The sequence below is a fragment of the Delphinus delphis genome, chromosome 2 (genome assembly GCF_949987515.2).
Source record: "Delphinus delphis chromosome 2, mDelDel1.2, whole genome shotgun sequence".
NCBI lineage: Eukaryota > Metazoa > Chordata > Mammalia > Artiodactyla > Delphinidae > Delphinus > Delphinus delphis.
Genome location: NC_082684.1, coordinates 140344812 through 140361436, shown reverse-complemented (window position 1 = coordinate 140361436; position 16625 = coordinate 140344812). Strand labels below are relative to the sequence as shown.

The following is a 16625-nucleotide window of genomic DNA, read 5'->3' as shown; positions in this document are numbered from 1 at the left end:
TCTGGCAGGAAAGAAAGGCATACAGGGCTCCTTGGCCTCCTAGCATTAGGCTATGGGATGGGGCTTCAGACAGGACAGGATTTGACAATAGGACATCATGCTTACAAACTCAGTTTTAAAACCTGTGGGTGTTTGACAGGCTACTTAGGTTGCCCATGCGCTGTCTACCCTTAGTAAAGGGGTGTCACGTTGGGGTTTCCAGGGGACTTTTTTTTTTTTTTTGCGGTACGTGGGCCTCTCACTGTTGTGGCCTCTCCCGTTGTGGAGCACAGGCTCCGGACGCGCAGGCTCAGCGGCCATGGCTCACGGGCCCAGCCCCTCCGCGGCATGTGGGATCTTCCCGGACCGGGGCACGAACCCGCGTCCCCTGCATCGGCAGGCGGACTCTCAACCACTGTGCCACCAGGGAAGACCCTCCAGGGGACTTTTGAGCTGCAAATTCTTTAAGGCAGGGGTGGATCACTGTGCAGGGGAGCTGGGCCCCATCTTACTCGGGGGTCCAGCCTTACTGGTAGACTAGCCTTTCCAAACGACCCGCTTCCTTGGGAGAGTTGGCCCTAACCAGGGAGGGATCCCGCCGGACTGAGGGTTAGGGGATCTGGAGGGGCAGGAAGCTGGCTGGTGTGTGTTGGCCCTTTTGCCATCTCTAGCTGGTAAGGCCATGACAAGCTTGAGGGACTCGACAAAGGGAAGGTGTGTGGGAACAGGCAAAGGTAAATGCTTGACTGCACCTTTTGTGGGGGCCAGTTACCAGGTGGAGGAGCCCTGGGTGGGTTGCAGGGAGGGTGGTCAAGTCCCACTGGGCCCCCTTCTCTGCTTGCCTTTAGCGCGTCTCTCATTTGTCACCTCCTGCTCTATCCACCCAGGACGGAGTCCCTGTTGTTCTGTGCTTTCACGTGGCCTGTCATGACTTGGGCTGCCTGTCCTGGTGTAAAGAGCCGTCGTGGGGAGGTAGGTTTGCCAGACGACTGGTAACATGTTTCCTCAGATGTTGGTGACGAGACAGGTCAGACCTGCCGCTCCTCCCCGGCAGTTGTCGGGCCTTAGCTTCTGTTTCTTGGGCTTTGGAAACCTCACAGGAGGCAACAATGGGGTCTTTATTCCCGACAGCTCCCGGACCAGCTCTGTTGTGACTCTGCTGGCATCACTGCTGGGCGAGGGCTCCCGTGGGGACGGCGATGGGGGACAAAGCTTGCTCTTGTGCCCGGGCCTCCTTCCCCTTTCTCTCCGCGCTTCCCCTCATTCCTTAAGATGGGAATTAGAACTGGCACGTTTGTAGTCCCTGTCACCTTGGGGCCCTGGATCCTTCTGTGATTCTGATTTCTCCTGAGCTGGGCCTAATGAGAAATGGCACACGGATTCATTGTCAATAAAGAGCCGTGTCTGGCTGGTCCTGGGTCGTCTGTACCATTCCTGGAGCGTCTCACAAACCTCCAGATCGGGGAGGGGTTCCACACGATGAAGAAAGGTGAGTTTGATGCAGGGTCAAGGGGTCCTGTCTCATGCCTGGACCTACTCAGCCAGGCGGGTTCTTACTGCCCCCCTCACCCACTTCAACTTCCTAGTGACAAGTGGACCTGAGCGGGGGCCGTGGTAGTGAAACCCCCATCCCAGGGGTCAGCTCGTTCACATGGCACAGGTGCTACGTTTGGAAACCAGTGGGTCTGGTTTAAAAAAAAAAAAAAAAAGTTAAAATGGAGATCAATTGATCAGTTCTTTCTACCTTTCCAGGGCAGACACACAGATAGGATGACAAATAAGAATGTACTTCATTCAAAAAGGGGAAGTATTTTATAAATCAGTAACTGTACACCTATACACTATTCCTCAAGCCTGGAATATCTGGTGAGGTTAATTTTTGGCAGAGGGACGTTTATTCGAGTTCAGGCGGGGGGGGTGTGCGCGCATGTGTGGATGTGTATGAGTGAATGTGCACGCATATGCCGGACAAGTAGACTGTGAACTGTTTTGCAGGTTGGCAGGAGGACCACGATCCGACTCATATTTGTGGTTTGGGCCCTTGAGTATGGAGACCTGTCACTGAGTGTGGGTTGAGTCTCAGTAGATGTCCTGGGTGGGCTCAGTTCTCCCTTGTCCTCCCTCTGATCCTGTCCTAACTGTGTGTCCTCCTGACCATAGTTGGCCTGGGTCCATTGAGCTGTTTCCCTCCTAAGCTTTGGAATGAGCCAGGAGGCGACTGCTTTGTTACTCATTGGCATTTTTTTTCCTGCCTGAGGGGAGTTTCCCTCGAACGATCAATTTTCATGAAACACTTTAAAAATAGGAAATTACTAGAAAGCCAGCAGGTGACCCATGTTTGTTCTTCTGGTGTGACCCAGGGCCTCAGGTCATTGGGTTTTGAGCAGAGCTGTGGCCTCACGTGCCTGCCCACATGCTGTAACTGTCGGGGAATGTGTCTTAGTCCATTTGGGCTGCTCTAACAATACCACAGACTGGGTGGCTTATAAACAACAGAAATTTGTGTCACTGCTCTGGAGGCTGGGCAGTGTAAGATCAAGGCGCCAACAGATTCAGTGTCCGGTGAGAGCCGCTTCTTGGTTCATAGACAGATGGCTGTCTTCTTGCTGAGTCCTCATATGGTAGAAGGAGCTAGGGAGCTCTCTGGGGCCCCTTTTATAAGGGCGCTAATCCCATTCACAAGGGCTCCATCTTCACGAACTAACCACCTCCCAAATGCCCTACCTCCTGATACTGTCACACTGGGGGTTAGGATTAGAACATATGGATTTTGGGGAGGGACACAAACATTCAGTCTGGGACTTCCCTGGTGGTGCAGTGGTTAAGAATCCGCCTTTCAGTGCAGGGGACACAGGTTCAATCCCTGGTCCGGGAAGATCCCACATGCCATGGAGCAACTAAGCCTGTGGCACCACAACTACTTGAGCCTGCGCTCTGGAGCCTGCGAGCCACAACTACTGAAGCCCACGTGCTCTAGGGCCTGTGCTCTGCAACAAGAGAAGCCACTGCAATGAGAAGCCTGTGCATCATAGCAAAGAGTAGTCCCCACTCACCACAACTAGGGAGAAGTCCGAGCGCAGCAATGAGGACCCAACGCAGCCAAAAAAAAAAAAAAAAAATTCAGTCTGTGCAGGCGGTGATTCCTGTCACCTGTTTCCATCTAAAGTCACTAATTTTAGGAGCCAGTCTTGCATTTCTGGAACTACGAGGAGGGAGAATATTGTAACAGGTAGCAGTGTGTCCTGGTGGGTTTGAGCCTCAGGAAGGCTTAGACGCATTCACACGGCACCTGGACAACGTGCCAGGTGTGTGTAGAGGGGGGCTGGTGTTGCATGCCCATAGCACGCCGTCTGAGGAAGGCCGGGTATAGGATGCTGGGCCTTGTGACAGAACAGTCTTTAGTTGGCTCTTTTAAGAAAAAAGAAATCCCATGTTTATTTCAGATGTTATCTTGATGAAGTTTCGTTGAAATAGAACAGAGAAGTACACAAATCATAAATGTACAACTTGATGAATTTTCATAAACTGAGCACACCTGTGTAACCTGCATCCAGATCTGGAAAGAATGGAGCCAGAATCCCAGGTGCCCCTGAGGGTGACTTCACCTCCTCCTTGTGGTCACTATGCCGACTTGACTTTTCCTGTCTTTGAACTTTCTATAAACGGAATCTGCAAGTGTGTCCTTGGTTTCTGGTTGCTCTTGTTCAGCGCGATGGTTGTGAGATGCTTCCACGCTGTCATGTGAGTTGCAGGCCTGTCATTCCCAGTGTTGTCTAGTATTTATTCCTATTATTCATAGTGTCTATCCTTCTGTTCACGGACGTTTCGGTAGTTGCGAGATTCTGGCTCTTACAAACAAGCCGATGTGAATATTCTTATACGTGCATTTTGACACGGATGGATTTCTTCTGAGGAGTGAGAGTTCAGTGTGGTTTTGATTTACGTTTCCCAGGGCGTTCCATCATGGGGTAAATTGTGCCTGGGAGTCCACTGTGGGTCAAGCTCTGCACCAGTCCTGGACCGACGGCTGGGGGCAAGAGGGAGAGCCGAGGGGTGGGAGGTAGTTACTTTGGATGAGTCTCTGGAGAGGTGACATTTAAGCTAAGGCTTGAGGGATGAAAGTTTGCCAGCCAGGTGAGCCACCTGGGCCAGGATCCTCCAGGCAGAGGGAAGAACACAAGCAAAAGCTCCGAGGGAGATGACTGCTGGCTCAAGAATGGCCTGGTCAGCACAGAGAAGTCCAGATGTTAGCTAGACCGTATCCAAGGTGATGAGGTAATGGCCTGGGACACTCTTTGTAGGAGGAGGGCTGGGTTTTTGGTTTCACAGAAGCCCCCAGGAGAGGGATGGGTGGCATGCATCAGCTGTCCACAGCTGGCCCTTGGCCTCATTCTGAAAGGCCCGTGGGCAGTCCAGTTAAGGGAAGCCATGGAGTTGGCTGGTTACTCCATGAGTTGTTAGGGCCGTCTGTTTTGGAAACCAGCACTACCTGTTGGGTTCCTGGTGTTGAGCCAGTGACTCATCTTCCTGGACCCTCATGGTTCAGATTCCCAGCCTGGGAGTTTGCCAGGCATGGATGATAGAGGTATCACGTGTCGGGGATGCTGGGGAAGTCTGCTTAGCCACAGGGGACTTCTCTCTGTTTTTGGGAGAAGAGTGGGGTACTGCCGTAGGCTGAATAATGAGAGAGCCAGCCGCAGGAAATGGCCCTGAGCTGTGGGTGTGGCTCTCGCCAGCTGGTGCAAGGCCTCCTGTCCAGGTCCAGGATGATCAAATATGAAGCCAGCTTGGTACGAGGCCCTGGTGGGAATGGGGACCACATGGAGGCTGCAGGCTGGACAGCCTCCCCTGCTGATTGCTCTTTCCCTGTTGCATTGCCTTGTGTCCCATCTTTAATTAAAATGCCCTTGTTAGGAAATCTAGCTCTGGTGAAAAGCTATCCTGACCGCAGAGCAGCCCCCCACACAAGGAGGAGATTGTGGAAGGAGACGCGCAACAGCTTCAGACTCCCAAGAATTCCCTTTGTGTGTTGTTCAGTTCGGCTGATGGCTGCGACTGCAAGAGCCCCGTGGTTCATTGCAGTATTTGTTCCCCTTCAGAACCAGGGGTGCTCTTGCCTTCCCCCCAGCCCCACGGCTCTGGTAACCCTTTTTTGAGCTTGTATTAATATTTTTCTAGTGTTTGTTTCCACCCTCCAATATTGTTACTGAGTATAGAAGATAAAAGTCCCTTCTGCATTTAATAATCTACTTAAAACTGTCCTTCTTGTGGAAGGAGGCTAAAGCCACCCACCGACATCCCCTTTTTCTGACCGCCTCCTCTGGTGGCGGAGGAGTTGTGAGGTGCTCTCTGGTGCTCCCCCCGGATCCCCCCCTTCCACCCTTCCTTTCTTTAAAAAAAAAAAAAATCAAATTTCAGTTGTGTGTCTTGGATATGGGTGCTGAGAACCAGGGTGATCAATTTACAGGTCCTGTGAGTCATAGCGGTCCCCCTCCTGACTGGGGGGTGGGGGGCTCTCATGGGTTTTCCCTGCCGCTGGGCCCCGCTGCCTCCATCCTCCTCCAGCACCCAATCCTTCTCTCTGTGGGCGTTCAATGCTTAGTTGCTCAAGGAAAGATGCCTTCCACTTTCCTAATGGTTTTTTCTTTAGTTTTCATACACACCTTTGTTTCTTTGATAGTACTTTCCTTGTAAATGTGAAAATATATAGAAAGTAAGGTTTGATTCATGGGGAGTTTAGTCACCAGGAAGGTACTTTTTTTTTTTTTTTAAGAAGATGTTGGGGGTAGGAGTTTATTAATTATTTATTTTTGGCTGTGTTGGGTCTTCGTTTCTGTGCAAGGGCTTTCTCTAGTTGTGGCGAGCGGGGGCCACTCTTCGTCGAGGTGCACGGGCCTCTCACTGTCGCGGCCTCTCTTGTTGCGGAGCACAGGCTCCAGACGCGCACGCTCAGTAGTTGTGGCTCACGGGCCCAGTTGCTCCGCGGCATGTGGGATCCTCCCAGACCAGGGCTCGAACCCGTGTTCCCTGCATCGGCAGGCAGATTCCCAACCACTGCACCACCAGGGAAGCCCCGGAAGGTACTTTTTATCCTTGTTACTTTTTGGTAATGTGATTTGACTGTATTTTCAGAGTTGTCTATATTTGACTATATTTTAAGTTACACCTGGCTTGGAAGATGTAATTAGCTTCAAGTGTTCTTTAGTCTACCTGGGAACCCAGATACTTTATTTGCAATTAAATAATTAGAAATTTGATGTTTTGGAGGACCACTTGTATTCTTCTTAGCAGCCAAATATCAAGCATTCTTGGAAGCTCTGATGAAATGCTCATTTTAAATGCAAATTCTTTGCACAGTTAGAAAGAAAATGAAATGTTCTGGCTTCCAGCGCTTACTCTGCATTTTTGCCATTCCTTCTGGTGGCCGACGGGAGGGCTCATGACTAAATCCTTCAGCATCTTTATTATGATTTTGGATTTGTATTTGCTGAGGGGAAGCCTTGCCCCGAGACATTAACCCTCTGTTGCCATCTGTAGAGTTTTCACTAGTTTTTGTTTTTCCTCTTAAATGATATTTGGATTTCTTCTCGTTTGTTTTATGGGTGATAGATGTACTGGGAAACTTGTGGTGAGTGTTGGTTTGTTGGTTTTTTGAGGCAAATGAAATGTGTCAAAACCCTTCAGCTTTTTAGCCGGGGTGTGTGCTATTCCTTTTTAGTGTTAGAAGTTCCGTGTCTCCTCTTTTCACTTCTGGGTGTCTTCTCCCACTTTTCCCATTAATCCAACTACTGTGTCCCAGCTTGGGATCTGGAGAATCCTTGGCTTTGAGCACAAAGGAATTTCTAAGGAGCATGATTGGACAAGTGGTTCACTCTTTTGCTCTCTTTGAGAGAGAGAGAGATGATGAGCTCATGGAGGCAGTTTAAGATGTTCATCCTCTCCCCTCAGTCAGACAAGTTATATTTGTTTTCCCGAAAGTGAGAATTTTACTTGTAAAACAACCCCTGTGTTCTGTGGTTTTAGATACCATTGGATTGTGAATGGAGGGGCTCAGCCTCTTGGCTAAGCTGGTCTCTTTCATGGGAGTTGTGTATACAGCTGGAGCCACTAGAGATGGTCTTGGGAATAGGAAGGTGGTCACATGTTTTCTCTCTTCACAAAACAATGACTTAATACTGAGTCTGCCCCTTAAGCTGGGGTGGTGGGCTGGTTGATGGTTGCCAAGTATTATGAAAATGCAAAAAAAACTTTTAAATCATTGAATGCAGTTGCAGCCATGCTTTTAATTTTATGATAAAACTTTTTTCTTCCCTTTTGTGCTTAGGCATTTTTGCAAAGCAGAATATAAAACTCAAAATGAAGCTTATATGTCTGTCCTTAGTTTACTGACTGCATACAATGGTTTTATTTATTTAAAAACATTTTTTTAATTTTTAAATTTATTTTTGGCTGTGTTGGGTCTTTGTTGCTGCGTGTGGGCTTTCTCTAGTTGCGGTGAACGGAGGCTACTCTTCGTTGTGGTGCGCGGGCTTCTCATTACGGTGGCTTCTCTTGTTGCAGAGCGCGGGGTCTAGGTGCGCGGGCTTCAGTAGTTGTGGTGCGTGGGCTCAGTAGTTGTGGCTCACGGGTTCTAGAGCACAGGCTCAGTAGTTGTGGTGCACGGGCCTGAGAGGAGCCTGGTGGGAAATGCCCCTGATCAAGCGTGTTAGGGTGAGAGACAGTAGCTGTGGGCTTGGCGAGCTGCCATGCTGGAAGGCTACTGAGTCCAGTGTTGAGGTTGCAAAGTCTCTGAAACAGGCCAAACTCTTTGTTTAGTGACAATGAGCCAGAAACCGAGAAATTCAGTGCTATGTCCAGACCAAGCAGTCCACTGGGGAAGAAGCAGGACTCATGACTTCGCCCTAGTATTATTCTTCTGTATTTTAGGTACGTGTGCTCAACCTTGGCACCGTTCACAGTTTGGTTGGGTGATTCTTTGTGTGGGGGCTGTCCTGTGCATTATAGGGTTTTTAGTCCCATCCCTGGCCTCTACCCACTAGAGAGTAGTAGCACCACCCCCTCCCGCTTAAATTGTGGCAGCCAAAAGTGTCTCCAGATACCCCCAGATGTCCCCCTGAGGGGGTAAAATTGCTCCCTGTGGAGAACCATTGCTTTAGATGTATATGATGGTCCTTGGAATTCATAGATACAACTTTCACATTGCCATGGCCCCTTTCCCCTTTTGCTTTGAAATGTGAAATACGCAGCTAAAGTGTTTTCTCCAGCTCTGACAGTAGATAACACTGGCTCCAAGGCCATTTACAGGAAAGGTGTCAGCATGGTTCTGAAATGAACTGCATTGTGTTTGGGATGACACGTTTCCCTTGAGTAGATTTGATCTGGTTTTCACTGTAAATTTTTTTAAAAATTTATTTTAATTTAGGCTGCGTTGGGTCTTCGTTGCTGTGGGCGGGCTTTTCTCTGGTTGCGGTGAACGGGGGCTACTCTTTGTTGTGGTGCGCAGGCTTCTCATTGTGGTGGCTTCTCTTGTGGAGCACGGGCTCTAGGCACGCGGGCTTCAGTAGTTGTGGCACGGGGGCTCAGTAGTTGTGGCTCGTGGACTCTAGAGCACAGGCTCAGTAGCTCAGTAGTTGTGGCGCAGGGGCTTCGTTGCTCCGCAGCATGTGGGATCTTCCCGGACCAGGGCTCGAACCCGTGTCCCCTGCATCGGCAGGGGGATTCTTAACCACTGTGCCACCAGGGAAGCCCTCGTTTTAGATTTTGAACAGCAATGACTTGTCTTCACTAAGCAGCTTGTACTTTAAATTTTAGCCAATAGGTGTCGATGGGGACAACATGTCCTATGAGTGGGCGAGAAGTCAAAGTATGCCAAAGGCCAAGGAGGTTTTGGCCATCTGAAACCCATGAAAAATCAGGCTTCCGTTTTGTGAACCTTGGGGTAAGCTCAGAAGAGAACACTCACCAACTTAATTAAACCTGCCTGAATACAGAGCAGATGTATGGGCAGATTTTACAGTGGACCATGACCTTCTGAGTTAAGGATTGGCTTTGGGTGGCTATGAATCATTGGATGCAAAGGGATGAAGAGCCCCAGACCGAGAGGCTGGAGACCTGGGATCTGTACTTGGGGCTGCCCAGACTCTCTTCATCAGGTCATCAGATATTCGGGCAGCAGTGTCCTCCTCATCTGCAAGAGGAAGGGCAGAGCCACGATTGGTGCTTCCTGGGCCACTGGGAAGTGCAGGGTGGTGAACTTAGCCTGGGTCTATGAAACCCCAGGATAAACCTAAGACGCTTACTGGAGCCTTCATTTTACTCGGGAATTTGGAAGACGAGGTATCTTCGCATGCACATACTGAATAAGTGGAAAATCTGTGTGGTAAGAATTGAAGCTAGGATATAGAACTTGAACGAAACGGACACAATCTCATGCTTGCTGGGAATGGCTTCCCAGTGTTGGTGGCCCACCCTCTTCTGTCTGGTGGAATTCTGCCAGGAGAGTTTGATAAGCCATGGGCCCAGGAATCTCCACGGTTCCTTCTACATCTAAAATTTCTGGTTGGAATAAAAAAGATAGAACTTTGGTGTAGAATCTTGGGTAAGTTCATACTAATCACCAGAGAGGTCCTTGGGAAGAAAAGACAATAATAATAAAGGTGGTCTAGCCTTTAAGAATTCAGGTACTTCACATTTTCCTTCCTTCCTTTTTTGCTTTAAATGGGAAAGCTTTGGCTTCCATTCTGGAGTGTGAGCCTGTAACCCAAACTGTGAAAAGGATGGGTCTGGTGCTGTTGTGGGACCCTCAGAGTTTAACATTTAAGGGTTTAATTAATCTAAGAAATATGCCAGAGAAGATAGCGTGCTGTTTGAATTTCTTTGAAATGCCTCTACCTGAATGGTGAGAAGGGAGTTGGCCTGTGGGCTCTAAGTAGAAATTAAAACTACTGACCTCCCCTCTCACAGCTGGGATTGACTTAGCTGGGTTAAGTTGAACTATTAGGTCACTCAGTTCATTCAGCTTTTGTTGCTGAAATTATTTAATGTTATACGGAAGTTGTTTTTTTGTGTTGATGTTCATGACAGTCCTTTAAAAATGAACGTCAGAGGCGGGACCACGTCCCCATGCTGTCTGTTTTCTGGAAAGGAAAAAGGCCACTGCAGGGCAGACAAGCAGGAGAACACCTATGAACAAAGCAGTTCTTGAGAAAAGCTTTGGCTCCTGTAACCCTTTGTCAACATTACCTTATGCGAGGCCCCTTTACTCTATGACGTAATAAGGATTAATTTATAATGTTTTCATGAAAGCAGGAGTGGGTGGTAGTGGGTTTTTCTTTGTCTTTTTTTGACATGTAATTGAAACACAGCTTGGACCAAATGAGAAACATTTGTGTTAGGTGGGGAAAAGATTCCAGAGGCTTCTCAACTGGGTCAAATACTGCTTCCTTTATTTGGAGCATGTAAGCAGACGTCTCATCTGAGACCAGCATTAAGAACATTGCCATTGGGACTTCCCTGGTGGTGCAGTGGTTAAGAATCCGCCTGCCAATGCAGGGGACACGGGTTCGAGCCCTGGTCCGGGAAGATCCCACATGCTGCGGAGCAACTAAGCCCGTGAGCCACAAATACTGAAGCCCGCATGCCTAGAAGCCCGTGCTCCGCAACAGGAGAAGCCACGGTGATGAGAAGTCCGTGCACCACAGCGAAGAGTAGCCCCTGCTCGCTGCAACTAGAGAAAGCCCGCGCGCAGCAACGAAGACCCAATGCAGCCAAAAATAAATTAAAAAAAAAAAAAAGAACATTGCCATTTCTATCTGTTCACAAGCAAATGGATTTTCTGACCTAGGGAACTGTCTGAATTCTAGACCCACATAACACATTCAGTGAATCAGAAGAAAAAGTGTGTGGGTTGATCTGTCTCAAAAGAAATCTGTGCCTTGAGAGTGAGTTTATAAATTCATTTCCTTTAATAATGCTACTTATCGAGAAGATGTGTCCTTTGTAAAGAACAGTGGGCCTGTGCCTTTCGAAGTGGCAGGCTTTTTTGGTAGGTCCCAGAGGAACGAACACTTGAGTTTGTTGAGGAAGTCTAGTTGTTTGGCCCTTGGGAAATAGAGCCTAAACTTATGGCCTAATGTGATTGAGTAGTTGAGTCACTAGAGTATGCCCAAAGAACACCCAAGATCCTCTTTCAGTCTGTTTGTGTGCTTGGTTTGATTCTAGAATTGGCATCCTGAAACTCACAAGAATCCTTAACACTAAGGCATAGGCATTTCACAGATATCCGAGTCTTGACTGTTTGCCAGGAGTCTTCACTGTTGGCACCATCTTTATCTTTGTCCCCTACCTAGCATTCTTGCCTGCCAGGAACTCAGTCGAGGGAGTGTGAAAGGTACACAGAAGCTAACCCACTGGTAATGAGGTGTCTCACAGCAGGACAACATCCTCTGGCATGTACGGGGAAGGAAAGACTAATTTTGATTGGGAGGCTCAGGGGGGTCGTCTTGGAGGCTTGGGGACATGTGATTGGGTTTTGGGGGGAGGTAGATTGATATCAGATGAGGGGGTTGGGCTCTCCTGGAAGGAGTGGCTTGGGGACAGACCCCAAAGTGGGTGAGTAGAAGACAGGATGTGTTGGGGTGAGGAGAATCTCAGACACCAGATGCACTCTCGGGACTGGTTTGTGGCTCCAGGGCTGGGGGTATCTCTGGGCGGCAGCTGAGTCAGGGCGTCTGAGTGTGCGGGACCTCTTTCCAGGGTAAGAGATTTGAAGCGCATCCTGGAGTCAGTGCAGAACTTGAAGCGCAGAAGAGAAGGGAGAAAGATGGAAAAGCAGCTCTGCAAGCAGGGCAGGAAGGTACGAGGAAGTGGACAATGAGAGCCTTCCAGTCTAGTTCTCTCTGCTGCTGTCAGACTGATTGATGGGGAATCTGGGCTGCTCACGTGGGCTGGGCCTCCGGGAAGACTATCGAATATTTTTTCTTGTGTCTTTATTATAGTCCTGAGTTTTCAAACTCGAATGTGAAATGACTGAGTTATGCTGGACTCAGAGGGAACGGTCCACTCATACCCGTCTTCCTCCCCAAACTCTATTATTGTTTATCTTAGTTACCTACAAGAGGCCTCTCTAACACATCGTCTTTCTCCCTTTTCCCTCAGTTTCCTTACTATTAATCTACTGGGTGCCCTGTGCAAGGTGCTAGGGATGCCAGCAGGAGAGGGCAGCCCATGCCCTCATGGAGCTCCAGGTTGAGACAGACCAGAGACGAGCTGATCTGGAACTCAATGCAAAGTGCAGGGGCGGGGTCCCTGCAGAGGGAACTGCAGGAGGGCTGTGCACGGGGCGCTGGTTGGGGGCTGTGCGCTGGAGAAGACCACCCAGCTGTGGGTGGCGATGCCGGTTATGGCTGGTTTCAAAAAGAGCTCCTACCTTCACATGTGACCTAAAGTTTCTTCCAAACAGCATAGTCTCTAAGAATGGCAGACGTTTGGGGATGTTTTTTTGGTTGTTTTTTTTACTCTGTCCTAACCCTTACCCCAGCACCGCTTCAAAGCAGAACACAGGCTATCTTATTGTGTTGTGGAAGTTATTCAAGGGATCCTTAATCCTTATGTGTTACGTATTTGCTTATAGAATAAATTAACGATGCCTTGGAATTATTCTTTGGTGTTTTAAAATGCATGTAGGGGCTCTTGGGATGAATTAAAAATTGATTTAAGAGCACTTATGTCTTGATATTTTCCTCTCTCCAAGGGAACCAGAAGGACAACTCTGGTGTATTTGGGGGTGGGGGGCGTCTGCAGAACTTTTTGACCTTAAAGGGTACCACCTCCTTCTCTTCCTCTCCCAGCACTGAGCACAGTGCCTTGGTGTGTAGTAAATCTGGAGCACGCTCACGCTTTTCATCCGTCCCTTTAGTCTGCATGCCAGTCCTTCCCCGGGCAGCAGGTGTGATAATGCGGGGGAGGCAGCAGGAGGCCTGCGAGTGTGGTCTTTTCCTGCCTGTGTTCTCCAAGGTGTGAGAGAATCGTGAGGACTGAAAGTGTAAGCCCACTCTAGGGCCCCAGAGATGCCGGCCTGTTATCGGAGGGTCCACTGTCATTCCTGGTCCAGGCCCTTGATGTAAAGGAACTAGCTGTTGGACGTAGTGACTGGTGCCCCGTGGATGAGGTCTCGAGCCTCACCGAGCGCTCCAGCCCCCTCCTTGGCTAAAGAGCCCCCGTCTGCGGGTTGTCTGGGTTAAACATCAAAAAGCTACCTCTGGAATCTGTTTCCTGGCTCGTCCATCCTCCCATGGGTTCCCCTAGGGTGGAAACAGTGACACTGTGAATGAGCACTTCAGGTTTAAGAAGGATCCCACTTAGGCACAGGCTCAGTGGGAAAGGGGCATGAGATCATTTTGTTCCCATTTTAGTTGCTGAACCCCTTTGTTTTTCTGGAATTGGCTGGCCTTTACTTTTCCTGAGCGCTGGGCGATAGTTTCCCTGTAAGCTATTGTTTTGAGTCTATCAAGAATGTTGGGCTCGCATGCATATGTGTCCTCGTGTGTATATTTACACACACACTTTTTAAATTGCAGACTTGAGCTAGGGGAGGAGCAGAAGAGACATAGCAAGAGATGAGAGATGACAGTATTCCCTTTCTTAGGCACATGCTACTGTGAGTCCGTCCTGCACAGTGTATGGGTGCAGGCTCTCCCAAACTGGGTTAAAACGTTGTTTGATGTCGTGGTGTCAACGTTTGGCGGTTGTAACTAAAAAATGATAGCTTTGTCTGCTAGTAAGATTACCTCAGAAAAGGGTCTTTTTGGAATGGCATGCTCCTGCTCAGATTATTAGGCAAGGAGCATACTTTCCTTATTTGGTTGAGATAGTATTGGTAAGTGTGTGGGAAGGGCTAGGAACCGAGATGCACTGCTCATGGCTCCATACACTGTCCACCTCTTTTTCTGGCCAGTGGATGTCTTGACCGCTCACTGAATGAGCAGAGTTCTCACAAGGAGGGTAGAGTAATGAGGCACCTGAAGGAGAAGATGTAAGGCACCACGGCCTCTGTATCCAGCTGAGGAAGGAGGTGGCCAAACGTTCCTCTGAGTTCTGCACACATGTCTGGGCTTCGCTTCTTCCTTAGCAGTTCAGGAAGACTTACTGAGATTGTTCACAGTAACAGAATGTGCCCCAGGAAATAGGCCTGCCAAGCATGGAAGAGGAAAGACCAATGAGTTCGCAGAAACACAACACCAGCTTTTCCCAGAGTGACAGGCAGCATCGGGGCTCAGCTTGGAATACAGGGCTGTCCCAGGGCGTGGACATTTTTTTTTTAAAAAACAAGATGTATTTATAGATAGTGCCCCAGGGGCCAGAGCTGGTAACTATTCCCTGGCAGGCCCCACCCTCAGACAAGCACTGGGCTCGCTGCACAGTTTCACTGCTGTCTTGAGCTGGATCTGAGATGACAAGTCCTGGAGGTCCTTGTCACCGACCTGAATCTCTCTGTAAGGAAGATTGCTTTACTCTGTGACATACATAGAGAAGAATATGTGAAATGTATGGGAATAGTTTGAACATCTGGGAAGCCAACAACCAGGCTAAGAAATCAACATTACGAATATCTTAAATGTCTTAGACGCTCCACCTCGCCTCAGAGTTGTGATAAGCATCTCAATTTTTCATTTTAACTGAGCCTTGGTACCTATGTTTGCGTTCCTAAACAACGCAGATGTTTGATATTGTTTTTGTTTTGAAAAGCTGAGTACCAAGCACAAACACGGCTTTGGGAAGGTCCCTGTTGAAACTGGTGAAGGCTCCCAGGCACAGCCTAGGGCTCTAGAACAGTTATTAACATTGCTGGCTGCAGAGTCATACTCTCCACCGTAAGAGCTACATGAAGCCAATTTTCTCGCTGGTCCTTGCCCTTGTGTATCTCTTTGTAAATGGCATTGCCACTCACGACCCTCTTCACCAAGGGCTTGTAGAAAGTTCAGAGAGCAAGATAAAAAGGGACTCCTATTATATTAATTAAGCCGGGGTCCTTAACCAGAGGTACAGAGAGATTTCAGGGGACTCTGAACCCTCTGAAACTGAATCTATTATGTTCTTCTTCTGGGGGAGAGGGTCCATCATATTTCCAGAGGGGTTTATGGACCCTCCTTCCCTGTAAGAATAAGGAAAAATGTGGCCAATATGGTAGGTTGTGTTTTGTTGTTGTTGTTGTTTTTTTAAAAATTTTTTTTTTTGGCAGTACACGGGCCTCTCACTGTTGTGGCCTCTCCTGTTGCGGGGCACAGGCTCCGGACGCGCAGGCTCAGCAGCCATGGTTCATGGGCCTAGCAGCTCTGCGGCACGTGGGATCTTCCCGGATCAGGGCACAAACCCGTGTCCCCTGCATTGGCAGGCGGACTCTCAACCACTGCGCCACCAGGGAAGCCCTTGTTTATTTTTTAAAATGAATCCTGGGACTGTTGAATTCCTTGAAATGTGTGTGAGTCCGCTTGTGTGCGAGTCTGCGCTGGCTTTTTACCTGTGAGCATGCCTGACTTTGGAAAGGGAAAGTTGTGCCCTGGACTGTCCAGGGCAGAATCCTTGACCATTCTGTGGGTGGCCTAGCAGGCTTTGCATTTTCTCTGAAATCTGCATCTTTTACTCTTGACCCAGAGTAACTGAAATGCTAAAAGGGGGGAAAAAAACTGGAATGGTTGCTGTAGTTTCAAAACAAATGACCTCACTGCCTAAATTCCACTTCATGCAAAAGAAACCCTAACTTTCCCCCTTATAAATAATAATGGACCTTTGGGGAAACAGATACAAATACCCATTTAGCGCGGGTGGGGGCAGATTTGTCACTGCTGAAGGAAACTCCCTGGAAACAGAATATGACTATTGTTACACCAACTTTGTAGTTACTTCCTAAGAGATGGCAATTTAAATTTATCATGACTGACATTCACTTCTTCAAAGTAGGCGAGTAATTACGCTTTGTATAAGCTGACTTAATGGGAGGTACTTTCAGCTTGTTCCAGCAATGTAGGGGAATTTCAGAATTCTCTAGCTGAAGAGTTGAGTCTTATTTCATCTCTGCTCTTTCGTGGATGAGTTGATGGAAGACGTGCAAGGTTAGGTGTGATCTGCCCAAGGTTGCATTGATTTGTCAGGGTCACCTGGAACTAGAACCCCAGGGGAAGAGGTAACTATTTACATGATTATGGCTTAAATATATAATTAGATGATGATTCATTAAAAAAAAAATAACCAGAAGGGTCATTTTCTAAAGACTCAGCATTTTGATCATTCATTTCATTTTAACAAAATGACCAATGACAAGTGTTAGCCCCCCATATCTTTGAAATGTACCACTTCTTGTGGTCTCCAGGCATTTCCCTGGAGGGTTCTGGTCTCTTGGGTCTGTAAACCTGATGTATGGAGAAGGTGCTTTTGTTTTGGTTCTGTGCTGTTTATATCTCATAAACTCAGAATTTTTAGGTCTTGAGGTTTTCCTCTACAGTTTTTAGATTTTTCTTCTTGTACTCAAATCTGAACAGTCCTGAGGTTTTTCTTTCTCTCTTTTTCTTTTGTCTTTGAAGAAAACCAGGAGTTTCAGTTTGGCTCTTCAAAGTCCTTGGGGATTAAAGAGAGAGAACTAGGGGAACGAT

At 48.2% G+C, this 16625-nt stretch overlaps 1 protein-coding gene across 1 annotated transcript in view; it reads left to right on the top strand.

Moving 5' to 3' along the window:
- TLN2 (talin 2) overlaps positions 1-16625 on the top strand; it is a 450837-nt gene that overhangs the window by 65742 nt on the left and 368470 nt on the right. The gene's annotated exons all lie outside the window — the stretch shown is intronic.